This window comes from Python bivittatus, unplaced genomic scaffold (assembly GCF_059951505.1).
Source record: "Python bivittatus isolate LINGU-HERP-01145 unplaced genomic scaffold, Pbiv_v1 ctg000020_np1212, whole genome shotgun sequence".
In the NCBI taxonomy this organism is placed as follows: Eukaryota; Metazoa; Chordata; class Lepidosauria; order Squamata; family Pythonidae; genus Python; species Python bivittatus.
Window position 1 is genome coordinate 70,964,675 of NW_028277030.1, and position 17,712 is coordinate 70,982,386.

Genomic DNA, 17,712 nt, shown 5'->3' on the forward strand with positions numbered 1-17,712 from the left:
TAGTAGTAACTACAACAGAATTGATATTAAAAGGCTTATTAACTATATTTCCAAGGACACAAAAGGCATCCTGTTGTTTGATGGTTCAAAAATTGCATTAGATTGCGAGGCAATTTTAGCAAAATGAGCTTTCTGCAAGAGCGGAATCATCATTGAGAAACAGGGATGCCAATGACCTTCTTTAATAGTATTTATAGTAGTTATGAAAATATCCAAGAGGAGTATTGCTAGGCAACCATAGCCATTGCCAAATGTAAAATGAACCAAATTGTTCAATTCGCCAAACATAAGAATGAACCAAATAGTTCAATTTTCTCAAGGTGTTAAGGTGAGAGTGTCCTAGCACTAATTCATATGTTAATTTAGGGACCAGGTAGATTTTAAGCAACTGTAGCCATTGATCGGGCTTAAGGGGAGCTTTCGAAATTTCCTGAAGTATGTTGTCTAACTTACAGTATGTTTTGGTATTAAACGGCATTTTCATGTAAATTGAAGACCCAGATATTTAGTAGATTCTTCTGGTCCTAGGGGCCGAATAGATGTACTCATATAAGAGTAATATGTCAGTGATAGGGCCATGGACTTCCCCTTCCCATCCTTAACTATGGTAAGACCTAGGGATTTCTTTGGATTCAGAGAAATCCCAGCAGAGTGAAGGGCTCTACTCAAAGTCTAACTGCTCCTGCACTTCATATCCGAGGTAGGCAGGTGAAGCACTAGGGGGTCTTTGCTCAAGGACCTCTACTGGTAAGGTAGATACCAGCCAGGATTCAAACCCCAGTCTTCTGCATCAAAGGGTGGCGTTCTAACCACTATGCTATCCAACCCCTGGTATATATGGTGTACCAAAAGCCAGACCCTGTAAACAATTTTATTTATTTACAGCAAAAAAGTATTTAGTCAGCCACCAATTGTGCAAGTTCTCCCACTTAAAAAGATGAGAGAGGCCTGTAATTTTCATCATAGGTATACCTCAACTATGAGAGACAAAATGAGAAAAAAAATCCAGAAAATCACATTGTCTGATTTTTAAAGAATTTATTTGCAAATCATGGTGGAAAATAAGTATTTGGTCACCTACAAACAAGCAAGATGTCTGGCTCTCACAGACCTGTAACTACTTCTTTAAGAGGCTCCTCTGTCCTCCACTCGTTACCTGTAGTAATGGCACCTGTTTGACCTTGTTATCAGTATAAAAGACACCTGTCCACAACCTCAAACAGTCACACTCCAAACTCCACTATGGCCAAGACCAAAGAGCTGTCGAAGGACACCAGAAACAAAATTGTAGACCTGCACCAGGCTGGGAAGACTGAATCTGCAATAGGCAAGCAGCTTGGTGTGAAGAAATCAACTGTGGGAGCAATAATTAGAAAATGGAAGATATACAAGACCACTGATAATCTCCCTTGATCTGGGGCTCCACGCAAGATCTCACCCTGTGGGGTCAAAATGATCACAAGAATGGTGAGGGGACCTAGTGAATGACCTGGAGAGAGCTGGGACCAAAGTAACAAAGGCTACCATCAGTAACACACTATGCCGCCAGGGACTCAAATCCTGCAGTGCCAGACGTGTCCCCCTGCTTAAGCCAGTACATGTCTGGGCCCGTCTGAAGTTTGCTAGAGAGCATTTGGATGATCCAGAAGAGGATTGGGAGAATGTCATATGGTCAGATGAAACCAAAGGAGACCGTTTTGATCTAAACTCAACTCGTGTTTGGAGGAGAGAGAATGCTGAGTTGCATCCAAAGAACACCATACCTACTGTGAAGCATGGGGGTGGAAACATCATGCTTTGGGGCTGTTTTTCTGCAAAGGGACCAGGATGACTGATCCGTGTAAAGGAAAGAATGAATGGGGCCCTGTATCGTGAGATTTTGAGTGAACACCTCCTTCCATCAGCAAGGGCATTGAAGATGAAATGTGGCTGGGTCTTTCAGCGTGACAATGATCCCAAACACACTGCCCGGGCAACGAAGGAGTGGCTTCATAAGAAGCATTTCAAGGTCCTGGAGTGGCCTAGCCAGTCTCCAGATCTCAACCCCATGGAAAACCTTTGGAGGGAGTTGAAAGTCCGTGTTGCCCAGCGACAGCCCCAAAACATCACTGCTCTAGAGGAGATCTGCATGGAGGAATGGGCCAAAATACCAGCAACTGTGTGAAAACTTTGTGAAGACTTACAGAAAACGTTTGACCTCTGTCATTGCCAACAAAGGATATATAACAAAGTATTGAGATGAACTTTTGATATTGACCAAATACTTATTTTCCACCATGATTTGCAAATAAATTCTTTAAAAATCAGACAATGTGATTTTCTGGATTTTTTCCCCCATTTTGTCTCTCATAGTTGAGGTATACCTATGATGAAAATTACAGGCCTCTCTCATCTTTTTAAGTGGGAGAACTTGCACAATTGGTGGCTGACTAAATACTTTTTTGCACCACTGTATTTATTTAGCTATTTATGTATTTATTTTCTATAGCCATCCATCTCAACCAAGTGACTCTAGGCAGCGAACAATGCTTGAATGTTTGAATTGGTTTCTATTTTCTTTCAAACCCTTGCTTTATTGTTTGACACATGAGCTTTGAATATTCCTAAGTATAGTAACATATTGGGATTGACCCGTGTGGTCTGATAAACCCTGCATGTGTGTATGCATGTGTGCACACGCATGTTTCTCTCTGTGTGTGTGTGTACTGTTTTCTTGGTCAACAGAACACAATGTTTAACTCTTCCACAAGAAGGCCAATTCAACACAAATCTTCAACCTGCTCTCTGAGAGAATCGGCAAGATTTACCTTGGAAATTGCATCAAAAGTGTATCAGTTTCCATAAAATCCTTTTCATTTGCTTCCTTGTCAATCAGCACAATTGTTGTGGCTTCCCAAGCAGAAAGGCAGGCACTGTAAAAGCAGATCCTGCTAGCATTTTGCCAGCCTAAATGACTGATGGTTGCACACGTGAAGCCTCCATCCAGAAAGTTCCTGCTGTTTGTACTGGAAGTAATTTCAGTTGAGGACACTACCATTCAGATTGTCCTGAGCTCTTACGTCTTCACCAAGGCAATGGCAGTCCTAGTGGGTGTTTAGAGAGTTTTTAGGAGTTTATTTAAAACTAGAAACCAGCACATAATTCTACTGAAACACAAATTGGTTTATGATGGTACCAAAGACAAGACAAACAACAGGCCTACAGTGGGTGAGGATTCAACCTTTCTATGTAGACTTGTGCACATTGCAACATATTTTTATCAGTATATTTTCCTTTATTGGGTTATGGCATATGGTTTATGAGTTGAGAATTATGTAATGATTATGTGCCATTGCCAGTGTCAACTCTTAGGAACCACATAGATTTTCTCCATGACAATCTGTCCCTAACCTGGTTCTGCAGTTTTCTATCAGCACTGTAATTGAGTCCATCCACCTTGCTGCTGGTTGTCGTCGTCTTCTCTTTCCTTCCATCTTTCCCAGCATTACAGTGTTGAGGTAATGGGCAAATAGAATGGTTTTCTTGAGCTGAACAAAGTGGTCTAAGAAGGTATCTGTTAGGATGTTGCTGTCTTTTAAGGGTTATCTGTATCCTTGCTTCCCAGCCCTTATATTCTCTGCATCAACATTCCTTTGTCTCTAAGTGGTTTATAACTGAGCTGGCAGTTTATTTTCCCTGGGAAAGGGTATCTGGGGAGAAGGTAATTTACTTTTCTAAACTAACATCCTTTTCTTTTTCATGGCATATCTTCAGACTGGGACTATAAATGTATGTTTTTATAGACAACCCGCTAGTCAGGACAATAACAATGGACAAGGCATCCTGAAATGTTCAGTACCTAGCCACTCGCCTCCAGGTCCATTCCTCTGCGATAAACAGGGAGAAAAGTTCCTTAATTCCATCCCAAAAATTTATCCGCTCCAGGACCATAACAGACACAAACATTAACAAGGCGTTTCTCTCTCAGGAAAGAATCATTAATATTTTAGCATGCCTCAAGAAACCCTGTCATTTCTGAAGATGATTCTGATAGATTCTATAACTCTAAGAGGTGATTCTGATAAATTCCACAACTCTAAGAGATGATGATTGGAGCCATAAACAGCAGCATCTGAAGGATCTTGTCTACTTTTCATCAGAACAACAAAAGCAGTGTTGTGGTGTCAGGCCATAAGTTCTACCCTTTCGGTCAAGTGTGCAATGTTGCTATACCTGTAGAAAAGAGGCACAGCTTACTTCACAATGTAGCAATGCTGCTTTCATCACTCTGTTCCCTCCCAGTCACTGCTGGCCACGATGTGCTTAGATGCAGTTCTATTCCTTGCCTCTATAATGGTTCTTCTACCATTTTGATATCCTATTGCCTCTTATGCTCATTTCCCTTTCTGATCGACGGAGGAAAAGCTCCAGTATTTGTAAGGGTTAAGGCTCATGAAGCAGGATTCCCAGGCTACAGATGGTTGTTATGAAAACATATAACTGTCCAAGGTCACTGAGTGATCAGTTAATTTGGAAGGATGGGAGGAAGAAGCCTAAAGCGTAAGACTAAAATATAAACTTACTTTACGGCTTTGCACTCCACTGGACAATTAACTCTTATTTTTGAGGTTTCATTCTTCTCTGCAATAATGATACAAATCTAGCTAAGCCATTTCTGTCTATCATATTTATATCATGCACACTGTTAGTCAACCATCCCATAGTGGCTAGCAATATAACAAACATGAATAAAAATATGGCAAGCATTGAAGAACATCACAGCATCAAAATATGTTGTATTTAAATAATAGAACTGGACAGTAAAATTTAAAGTCAAACATTTCATGAAAGTGATCTTAAAATCACACATTAGTAGATGCAGAAGGGTTGAGTCTTATGCCAGTCAAGCTGAGAAATTGAAATGAGGGTTAGTTCCAACTTGGATGTGAAATCTGACAGTATCCTGAGTGAAAGGCTCCTTAACGCTTGCCCTTGAGGGAGTTTATGAGGGTGCCAATGTAGTCATCAGTATTTCTGACTGGGGAGGGGTGTGCATGCGCGCAGCCTGGAGATTGAAGGTAAATGTCACTACTGGAGATTTTTCTCCCTATTAACCAGCTGGAGTTTTGTGTGGTGCAGTTAGCTCTGAGGGCGCTCTCATTACAGCTGGAGAGCACAGATGCTATAGAATTAAGATGTGCAATAAGCATATGCCAATCATCAAGGGATTATTTTGATCCTGTGCTTTCCAGAAGACACCCAGCCAAGTTATGACTTGGGCCGAATATCATTTCACATCCAGCTTGGCACAGTATTTAAAGGGCTTCTTGAACATCTGAGCAAATTAGCTCAGCAGACAGGATCTCTCTCAGGGGAAAGGGCACTACATTCAGAGGTTTTTCAGCAGATTATGTAGAGGTGGTATCTTCAAGTGATCGATCTATTTGTAGATTCAGTAAACAGGAATGTTCCAAGATTTGATTTTGTTTCATGCTTCCAAGACAACAGAGCTAAAGCAGTTGATGCCCTCATAATACCTTTGCTGGAGGGTCTATCCTGCGCCTTCCCTCATCATGAGAGGCATGCTTAAGATTAAGTTACTGAGATTCTAAGATCCTTACACACTACATGTTAAGCTGTACATAGCTGGGCAAGATCAAAGAAGCAAGAATTACACGAATTTCAGTAAAGTATCTTTAATGCTAGTTTGGAATAAATACAGAATTTTGGTAACTGCAAAAAGAATATAAATTTCATTTATAAACATACTTTATAAAAATTATAAAGGAATATAAACTTAATTTATAGTTCATTAAGCCAGAGTCTTTTTGAATGACTTGAAACAGTGTTGTTCAAACTTGGCAACTTTAAGGCGTGTGGACTTCAACACTTTAAAGTTACCAAACTTGAAAAATACTGACTTTTCTTCCCAGGTTTCTTGCCACCTAGGGTGAGTTGCCATTTAGAACAGAAGCTACTAAAGGACTCACCTTCTGACTCTTTTGTTATATCTAATCTCCCTACCATTACTTTCCAGCCTCCCCAGTTTCTCACACTACACTGGGCATGCGGTGGTTCGCAGGCACAGTGAGCATGAAACACCATAGAATTTCCCTCACCATCCACGTCTTTTTATTTATTCCTTCATTAAATTTATAAAACCGCCAATCTCACATTCGTAACTCTGGGCGGCTTACAATTAAAACATAAATAGTACCAAAAAAACAACAACCCTCCAGCCATACAAACAATACAAACATTAAAAACAATTAAACAAGTAAAAGCCATACAATACAGTCACCAGGAGAGCCCAGTCATTCAAGAACAGTACAGCCATTATGTATATGTACACACACACACACACAAATAAAATTTGTCACCACCCATCTCATTAGAAAATGACTCGGTGATTTAGAGGAAAGATAAATATTAATTAAAAATACAATATAACAATTAGTCCTAAATAAATAGTAAGTATATTCCAAGATAATTGATGGTAGCTAAAAATTATTAGGCTCGGGGAACGTCATCAGGGCGCCAGCCCCCCCAACTGGGCTGATTGAAACTCTTCATGCCCCACGCAACCTGGCAGAACTAGGTCTTCAGTTCTTTCTGGAAAGCCCCAGGTGGGCTTTAGGGGCTCCATACCACTCTCTGTTCCCCAGGCTGGATGGCAAAGCCACGTTTTCAGGCCCTTCCAGAAGGCCAGCAAGGTCGGGGCCAGCCAGTTGGCTATCTGCAGACGCAATAAAGGCGAAAAAGTACTGACACTTCACTGCCCTTACTGACACACGGTATCTTATCCGACAAGCAGTGTTATACCCAGCTTTGGACCGCCTTCACTTCCATGTATGGAGGTTGAACAGTCTCAACTGCTGAAGAATAGCCTATAGGGGACCACATTAGCCTCCAGACATCAGCCCATAAGGAAAAGCAAATTATCTGGTTAGCTTTCCAAAGATGCTGCAGGAAAAAATAGCATAGACATGCTCTTTTCTGGACTCTGAAGAATGCTTAGATTTCTTCTTTCTGGCCTCGAAGGAAGTCCATCTGGTCTTTTAATATCTGATATATTGAAGAGGCAGGAACTAGCTTTGAGTACCATCGTGACTGACAAAGACTGTTGCGTATGAATTATCTGTTCTTCAATCACGATGCCACAAATTTCCCCTTGACCAATGTGGACATCTTTCTTTCTTTCTTTGGCTTCGTGATATCTTTGGCTTCACAATATCTTTTTCTCATTTGGATTTTTTTAACATAGTCCGGCTTTCAGGCTTTACTGTGTAATCCGAGGTCAGAAAAGTTAGTTTGTAATTATTGGTAAATACTTTCAAAATACCCAGCAGAAGGTTTAATAGCAGCACTACAATAGGTGCTTATTGTTAAGAGATTTATTTATTTATTTATATTTCAAATTTGGACATTGCCCATCTCATGAGGAAGTGACTCTGGGTGGTTTACAATAAGAACAACAAATAAATATTAATAAAAATACAATAAAAATAATATAAAATACAATAAAAACCAAATACATACATAAATAATAATATCTTCCAAGGTGCTGCTGGTAGAAAAGATATTAACATACAGGAGAATCTTCAAGGTACTAGTCCCCCCAGGGTTGGTTGCCCCTTTTTTCATCCCATGCAAGTTGGCAGAGCCAGGTCTTAACTGCTTTCTGGAAGGTCAGGAGACTAGGGGCCTGCCTCACCTTTGGGGGGAAGGTATTCCATAGGGCAGGGGCCACAGCAGAGAAGGCTTTCCTTCTGGGCCCCACCAGTCAACATTCTTTCATCAACGAGGTCTGCAGCACACCCTCTCTGCTTGAGTGGGTGGGACAGGTCGATATAATGAGGGTGAGACGGTCCCTCAGGTAACCCGGTCCTATTTCTACTGTCTTTGGAAAATATACATAAAGCAGGTAGGCAGGGACCCCTTTTCTTAATGGCTTTAATAATTGGCAGATTGGTCTAAAGAGAGACAGTGTGGTCTAGTGGTTAAGGCATCAGGCTAGAAAGCAGGAGACTGGGAGTTGTAGTCCTGCCTTAGGCATGGAAGTCAGCTGGGTGACTTTGGGCCGGTCACTCCCTCTCAGTCCAACTCACCTCACAAGGTGGTTGTTGTGGGGAAAATAGGAGGAAGGAGTAGTAGGTTTGTCCACCGCCTTGAGTTATTTATAAAAAAATTATAAAGGTGGGCTAAAAAAATATATTAAAAAAAAGATCATAAAAAGACATTTTCCATGCAGAAAGCTTATATGGAAAGAACAGCAGCAGGCATTAGCTATAGGGGAGGAGAATTATATTCCTTTATTTTTTTAGTGCACATTAAATAGGCATTAAATCAGCAAAACAATGAAATGAATAAAGTTTTTAGCACTGCTGAAATTGACTTTAATTCCTCTGATTGATGCTGATTGTACAGTTGACAAAGCATTCATTGGCCCTTTTCATTTACATCACTGTCAGACTAGGTGATCTCCCTGGGGGAAAAAAGGGAAAGAAAAGTGACCATTGATGCTCTTCATTCACTGTTTTAGTGAATATCTCCATCTTGTAAATTACTTGTTCCAAAATACATGGGAACTTACTGAAAATGTTCAACCATTAATATAATTTCACCAGAAAGGATTGTGCTAATCAACTATAATCCAGTTAATTTAGGTAGGGTGGCAAGAAGTAGATAGAAGGGATTGGGTTCAGAATTTCTAGGAAGACCTACATCAGTGTTTAAAACCTGAAATGCTGTTATTACAATTACTCCTTTTAAACAGAAAAATAAAGATAATGCTTAATTACACTGCTGTCTTTTCAGGCTGTTGCTTTTTCCTAAGCTATTTCAACAATAACATGGACTATCTACTTACTGCTTTTCTCTCCTTTATTTGCTTTCTTGTGCTTACATGCCAAGCAAAACAACTGAACCTTACAATATTCAACAATACCATTTACACAAGCCTGTGTCCTCCTGTTGAATCCTGCAGCACATGAGATAGGGATGCAATGCAGAGGGAGTGTAAATTTAAGCCTTTAAGTGACTTAGATAAGGATTTTCACCAGGTACAATTCTATCCCAGAAAAGAAACTCTTTCATTTTGGAGAAGATGTCAATAAGCAGAAGAAAGTTAAGTTTCCAGAGGAAGATTTGCTGACTGATGTGAATTCAAATCCTAAAAATATGGTTAAAATGGGTACAAAGCTTTTGCTGGAGAAAGGCATCATTTGGAATAGTTTATAATTCTGTCCAATATGTGCAGTATTGAAAGAAAGGAAGCACAAATTTCCAGTATTGTGTAATAGTTTTTGGCTTCTAGATGTTGTCCAACATGTAGTTAAAACTGTAAATATTGCATTTCATTTCATTATAGCAGTTTCTTATTTTGACATTGACATAAACAACCACAGAACAACTCAGATCTGAAACTAGGATTCAACCACTGGCTGCTTGTTGTACACCTCCCAGAGTCACTTTCTGTGAGATGGGCAGCCATGTGAGTGTGATTAATTAACAAATAAAGCTGCTGGGTTTGACTGTTTTCCTTTTTTCCTTTAGTTTTTTTTTTTTTTTTACCTTGTGCAAATCTAAAGTTATTTTGTTTTCCTCTTTCCACGAGGCCTGTGTGTTTTATCGAAGGATGGAAACAACAGCATTATTTTATACACTAAAAATAGGTAATTAACTATGGTTTATGTATACACTCCAGCAGGCCTTGGACAAATCTTAAATGCAATCAGACATAATAACTGCACCATACAAGATCCCAAGCGCAGGTCAAAAAACTAATTTCACAACTCATATGTAAATAGCTATGATTTGAACATAGCTGTTTGCCCCACCTTCTTTTTCTTTTTTCTTTTTTGCCTTAATTCTCAGATCTCTTCCCCCAAAAGAAGCTCTTGAAAACTCAAAAACTTGCAGACTGCATGATAATGCCTATAATGTAGAATTGATATATAAGCAGATTTAATATAATTTAGTCTATTTAATATAATTCTTGAATTTTTATTATGGGTGACATAGACCATTTGGTACTCATAAGCAATTATATTTGCATGTCGATCTTTTAAGAATATTGTTTTCATACCTTTAACCTTTATTTCCTTCAGCCTAACACATGAGACCGTTTAGAAGGGCAGCTAAGTAGTTTACAACGCTCAGGCATCACCACTGTCCAGTAGGCTTTAAACTAATTAAGGAATTAAATCTGGTTTATTCTTATTTCCAGCTCAGTACAGTCACGTTGCAGTACACTGTGGGAATAGCATTATAAAAATAAGGGTGAGGATAGCCACTGATGGATTATGGAAATAAAAGACTTAACCCTTAGACGCAGGGGAAATGACAGTAAACCTTGTTCTTCTCCTCCCCACTCTCATTCCTGCTGTTGGATAATGGAGGCGGACTTCATTTAAATAGCATCAAATCCTAGGCATGCTTACAGGATGCATCCCAACGCCCAGTTAGGCTCAGCATCCAAATATCTCAAGCAACACAGCAGGATTGAAATAGATCCCTGACTTCAGTTTTTCTCATCATCATTCTTCCACTAGGGCTACACAACAAAGTGGTGTGAATCAGAAGCTCCTTATCATCACTTCATCATTTTGTCATATACAGCAGTCAGAGTGATTAAAACATAGATTCATTCTTAGACTTTCCAGGACACGTTTATGAATAAGACAAAGTTTCTAATCTAGAGTATACATTGGAATATGCAACAAAATCAGGTAAGTAATCCCAGAATTTATGTATACAGAGTGAAGTATATCTGTGAAAGGGCACTGTTTCTCTTCTCTCTTATACTATCTCATGTAATACTATATCCGAAGTCTACTGATGAAGTAATAAAAAAAGTAATCTTGCTTTCAAGTCAAACTTAACTTTGGATGCCTTACATGGACATAGCCATGCAGTTTTCTTGGCATGGAATTGTTTCCCAAATGATCTCCCATCCAAGTACTACTTTGACCCTGCTACCTTTCTAGAGCATCCAAGGTCAGCTAGGTCCAGCACAGCTAGCTGTCGTATAAAGAGGTAAGTGGGTAGGTTGATGGGTGAATGGCTATCCCATCTTTCTGGAGCTTATATGGAGATTTCCCTTCATTGTTTTCTCCCACAACAACAATCCCTTTGTGAAGGAGGTTGTCGATTCCATGACTCAGAATAGATTTGAACCTGGTTCTTGGTGATCCTATTCCTACCACATTGGCTTCAAAGGGGGAGGAAGCTATGCCTGTTCATCCTAGATTTTGGAGCAGCTTTGATAGATATCTATCACTGCAGCAAGAGAAATAATTATAAAACAAAATATATTCTGAAAACCTTATGGAAACCATTACCTGGTCTTATCAGTATCCAGAATCCTGGGAAGCCAGTAAGAGAAGAAAATGAAAAAGATTTTCCCCCCTCCACCTAGTGATTCCTCATTGTATGTCTAGCTGCAACTGCTATCTCTGGCTCTATTACCTCAATCATATTCCATTACCACCAGCATCCTCTAAATCAGTTGGTCTTCTCTTTCATTCATCTCTTCTCCTACCACTGCTGTCCTTGTCAGAAGGGTTTCCAAGAAACCAGAGACTGCCAAAGAAATGGCACTCACTGTGATGTGCATGTGCAAATGTCATGCACAGAGGAAAAATCAAAGTTGTGATCATGTGACAGTAGTGACCTTTTAAAGCAAACTGCTCGTCTCTTTTGCCAGAAGTATGACTCCTATACTTGTGTTACAGAAACTGATGGCATTCAGTACTTTTTAAAAAAATCCTTTTTAGCTCTTATTTCTGCTGTGTTCGGGAAATAAAAGCTATTCTAGATTAAAATAGCACAAATGCAGCATATACTTTGAAAATTACTATTTAGTTTTGAAAATGCAAAAAACTCAGATGAAATCACACTGCTAAAGGTATTCTTGTATTTGCAGTTTCCTCTAGGTGGCAATGAAGCTACACTAATTTATATATATATATTTTCTTTTTTAAGCTCAAGACATAAACAATTAAGAGAGAAGGAGGGAGATTCACTGACACTGTCTGCAGGCAACTCATCCATTATATTTGCAGCAGTTTTGCAAGATTGGGAATATCTCTCATACCTCTCTGCGGATGAACATCATTACATGTAACTTAAGTAACCCTGTATTGTCGAAGGCTTTCACGGCCGACATACGATGGCTGGTGTGGGTCTTCCGGGCTGTGTGGCCGTGGTCTTGAAGTTTTGTTTCCTAACGTTTCGCCAGCACCTGTGACCGGCATCTTCAGAGTGCAGGAGCACAGACAGGAGCAGTTCTCCTGGGCACAGAGAGAACTGCTCCTGTCTGTGCTCCTGCACTCTGAAGATGCCGGTCACAGGTGCTGGCGAAACGTTAGGAAACAAAACTTCAAGACCACGGCCACACAGCCCGGAAGACCCACACCAGCCATTAAGTAACCCTGCTTTTTTCAACTTGGTATCCTCCAGATATGTTGGGATTATAACTCCCAGGATTATAACTCCCAGGATTATAACTCCCAACCAGCATGATCATACATTTCTGAGAACTGCAGTCCCAATACATCCTGAGGACAACAGATGGTAAAAGGTTAAATTATAATCACTGAAAGTTCTGTGATCTAAGCTCCCAAATAAAACTACATTCCACTGCATAGTATGTAATAGAGATGCACATGCACATGCACGCACACACACCCATTATAAGAAGTAAGCTTATGTACTTATATTGTGCAAAAGACATTTGGAAAAAGTGACTCATCAGGATATCAAAATTATTAAAGTACTTTAACTACCCAGGCAGAGATTTTCCAAATAAGCTAGAATTGTCTGGGTTCACTCATTGTACTAATAAACTATGGTTTGAAAAACATAATGACTTGGTCTGCATAACATACTAAGCCCAAATCACTTTATGTAAACTAGTCATAGTAATCTCACAATAATCAAGATTCCTCTGCCATTTCCAAAAGATCTTGCCTCCAGCATTATGATGCCCAGGAAGCTCAAATGATCTCTTGGGGAGAAGGAGGACAGGGCCTCTTCTCTTGGACTGCACCCCACTTCTTCCACCAAGTATAGCTGTTGTGTGTGGAGGCCACTTTGTATCAGGCAGCTGCTGTTGTGGTTAAACATCAATGTAGCGGCAGGGCACAACCTATCAAATCTCTTTTTCTGGAAGCCTGGTCTGCATATCCTGGCCCTGCTTTTCTGCCTTGGGTGAATGATATGGTGGTTCCTGCTGACACCATCTATCTTTTGGGAGGGCAAGGCAGAGGACTTATCTGGCAGTCTCCTCTAAACCCTGGGGTTGTGTTAGAGAGTATGCCTGTGTTGCCTTATTAGCAATAAAAAGATAAAATGAGAAAATAATTTATATAATGCAAACTTCCGACTACATAGCTTAGAGCAGTGTTTCTTAAACTAGGGGTAATTTGCACCTATCCTGCGGGTAATGAAGCAATTTGTAATTGCTTGTTTGTGAGTCAAGGATCCAGTTTGGGACTGCTGCTGCCAAGATGCTTGTGTAAAAGCCTGGTTGTTCTTTTTGTTGTTTTATGGAGGTAATGACATTATTTGATAAATGATTTGTTTTTATCTATTGTTATTTTATTTAATTGTTGTACCCCACCCAGAGTTGCTCTATGTAAGATGGGTGGCTATATAAATGTGATATATTAAATAAATAAATAAATAAATAAATAAATAAATAAAAAAAATTTGAGATGGGAAAAAAGGTAATAGAGTCAGTTGAAGAACCATTGGCTTAGAGGCATGTGCCTAGAGGTTTAAGCCCTTTCTCCTTCCTCCAGGAGAGAAATCAATCTCACAAGAGATAAACAAAATCAAACTTAATTAATGAAAAAAACACAAAAATACTTTATATGAAGCCCAGTTTATAAGAAATATATGCAGAGTTCTTGGCAGACTACAAGATAATGTTGGTCTGCTATAATTAGTTACCTAGGGCATAATCTCTGCTCCAAAGTTAGAACTTCAGTTTACAAGAAATATAGAGAAAGTAAATCTTCTGTAACACAGTTTGAAATTTTATAGGATTTATTTATTTATTTATTAAATTTGTCACTGCCCATGTTGAAATGACTCTGGGCAGTTTACAATAAAGATAAAATTTATTAAAATACAATATAAAACAGTCCTAATAATAAATAGCTTCCAAGAAAGATGGAGAGTTGGCAAATAATTCAAGGGAGCATCATCAGGGCACTAACCACCCCCAGGGATGGTTAGAGCCCATCTCGCCCCATGCACATTGGGAATGGAAAGCTTTTTGGAAAGCCTGGAGGGTAGGGGCCCGCTGCATCTCTGGGGGAGAATATTCCAAATGGCAGGGGCAATGGCAGAGAAGGCTCTCTCCTGGGCCCTGCCAACTGACATTCTCTCACTCACGGGGTCCGCAACATGCCCTCTCTGCCTGATATAATAGGATGTACTATTGATATGAATTGATATGAATTATGCTGATACGAATAGGATGTAGTATTTGTGAGAACAAAAATAAAAGCAAGCGACAGTAAGAATTAACTAGCACACAGTGTGAAAGCCAACCAGGTAGAGAAGGAGTTCACTAGGTACAAGAAAGGAGAAGGAAATGTAGCTAAATTATACCACTCCATGCTGTGGTATCCTTGCAAATCAACCTTATTTATTTGCTAATTCCCAACCATTGTGTTGTAAGGATGGTATGTGAAGGCAGTAAGGTTGATGTTTACAAGAATGTGTGCACTTAGAATTAAGGAGAAAGGTGATTTGAGCACATGATCTGCCCAGGATTTTTTTTTTCCAGAACAGAACTGGATTTTTACATGAAAATACACATTTGGTTCCCCTTCGCTTTGTAGCTCCTTTTATTTCAGCAGCTTAATTTAGAGAAGCAGAAAATAGAAACAAATTGTTTTATTATGTTGTTGTGATCATTAGACATTTGGGCCAGAAGCCTTGAAGTTTTATAGGAAATTACCCAGAGATCTACAAGTACTTGTTGACAGCATAGATTAAACTGATGCTCTTTATATATCTTGGATGACAGCCTTGTTAACTGGAATTATAGGGCTTTTAGTTCAGCCTATCTGGTGAGTCCCAGGTTGAGATAGGCTGGCAGGAATGGTTCAGCAAATGTTGAGTCACTTACTTCCCAGTTTTGTAACCTTAGGAGAAACTAGAAAATATTATTTCTTTTCTCCCAGCCACAACCTATTATTTACAGCCAGGACGGTGAAGTGAGAGCCTTAGTGATTACTATGAACCTACCCAGTGCTCCCAGAAGAATGGAGAAGATAAAGTTTTTGGAATATCCTCTCCCCACGAAGTGAGGCTGGCTTCATCCCTTTTGATTTTCCAGAAGTCCCTCAAAACCTGATTGTGCCATCAGGCCTGGGGACCCAAGGGGACTAGTGAAATATTGAGGTGGCCCCATTGTTGTTAACATCTGCTCTTCGCCTAATATTTATTTTCTTTTAGATTTGTGCTTTTTTTTATAGTTTTAAAGTTTTTACTAACAACAACAATTGTTTGAATATATTAATTGTTTTTTAGCTGTGTTGTGTGAGATCCAGAGTCACTTGTTTGTGAGATGGGTGGCCATATAAATTTGACAAATAATAAAAAGTAGGCAGCTGAACACCAATAACACAGAGTCAAAATGATGAGCTCTCCATTCCACTATAGAATCTAAGAGGAGTCCAGTAGTTACAAGGGGTCGGGAGGGGTTGCTCATTCATTCCTTTGCTATTGTTTTCATGGACTTTGTATATATTCTCCATAATCTAGTATTAGATATTAACAGCCTGGGGCCCAATGAAACTGCTGCTGCTGTATGACCAACATTTGATACTTGGACGTATTCAAATGTTGGTGGCTTATTTGGAACAGGAGGTCTTCACAGGGAAGAGAGGCTGATCTACAAGTCACTGTCAAGGTTCAGAGATTGCACCAACTCATAGGTTGTATTCGCACAACATACAGAATTGTAATTCAGTGAGCAAATTAAGTCCACTGGGTCCTACGCTTTAATTGTGATTTATAATTGACTATGTCACCTTGTTCTAAAATAGACTTATTTTGGAGAGTCAGGAAACATACATACTACATATGATAAATAAATGCATGAATGAAGAAAATAAACAGAACTTTCCAATCTACGTAAACTACAAATCTTCAGTAAAGAGCTAGGAACTGAGGTAGGGAAGTGCGGAGTGTGTACATCCTCCCTAATGGAGCAGTTTGGTTTCACATGTTGCAGAAACACATCTACTATTTGGTCTCTTTGGTTGTGGTGTGCACATTGTAGGAACCCAGCCAATTGTGGTTTATCCAATAAACTATGGTTAGACAAACCGCCTTATATCCATTTACCAAGTCATATTTTTTTCTGCTATTGTGTACTTAAGTTGTCCCAGAAATGTCTTGCCTTGTGGAAGAGGTTATTCATAACAAAAGCCATAGTAGGAGATGTTGCATAGCCTACCTGTTATAAATTAGGAAGTTTTGGATTGTTTGGGACCTTTTTTTTTTTTTTTGCTCAAACAACACAGATGACCTTCTTAACAATCTTCCCCTTCTAGCACTAAAGTAGCTAGGAGTGAGTGATAAAGAGGCACGAAAGAAGTATGAAATTTGTATGCTTAAACATGCAATATCTGGTTTGTCCTTTAGCTTTTTAAATTATCTGGCAACCTACCGCGAAAACCCTGCTTTAAAAAATGGGATTTATTCCATCCCTTGCATTTTATTTAACTGGTAATTAAATAATGCAGCAATATAGAAGGGATGGCTGATCCAGATCATACTGATCAGACGGCTAGGATTACTTAATGTACTAATACTGTAACGGCTATCAGATATTTTCAGAGAAATCATAAACATCTTTGCTTTATTTTCCCTCTTGTTAGCCAGGCTTTAATGCTACTTACTCTGCCTGAACTACAATTGGTCTGTCTTTACAGATAGTGAGGATCATGCATTTTTCTTACCAAAGATAGAAGCGAATTTTCAAAAGACCACTATTGTTATGAAGTATTCTTCACTTCTTTTGCTCATATTTTCCATCAACTAAACTCTTTCAGGATAGCATCTGAGGTTTGTTCAGAGATTAGTAATTTCCTCAGTGCTGAATATTCCTCAGCATATTAGCACTACTCTCCTGCTGCCGTGTTAAAACATTTTGCCGGTTTATGCAGAAAGTTTCCAATATTTGACACAACATGCAATTCCAGTTATCATCTGGAAGTCCAAGAAGCTTTGTGGTATCTTTTTGTATAATGCCAATTTCAGTCTCCTTGGCAAATTAGAGAAGTCGCTCTAAGTTTGCAAAATCCAGACATTAGCATTGCAAAAGGACTTCACGGCCCTTAGAATTTTTAAATTGAGAATGTGATGTGCAGAAGAGAAATATTAGACTCTCAAGAACAGTTTTGAATTCAATTATGATATTTTTTCATTACTGCAGTCATAACGTATCATTGTGGAAGCCACATAAGTACGCCAGGCAGAATAGATAAATATAACAGACAGAGTCAAGGCTCACAAAGAACTGCTTTTGGCACTCAGACAAGACCTTTTGGATCCCATATGAGAATGAGAAAATTGCATGTATCTGTTCATAACTAGCAGAAATATGCTTTTTAAAGCCAAATGTGCAGGAGACAGACGTGTGCCATCTATTGCTGTTTTTTAAGAAATGTGTGTGGGGGTGAGCCTATGTGCATATGTGTTTCTGTG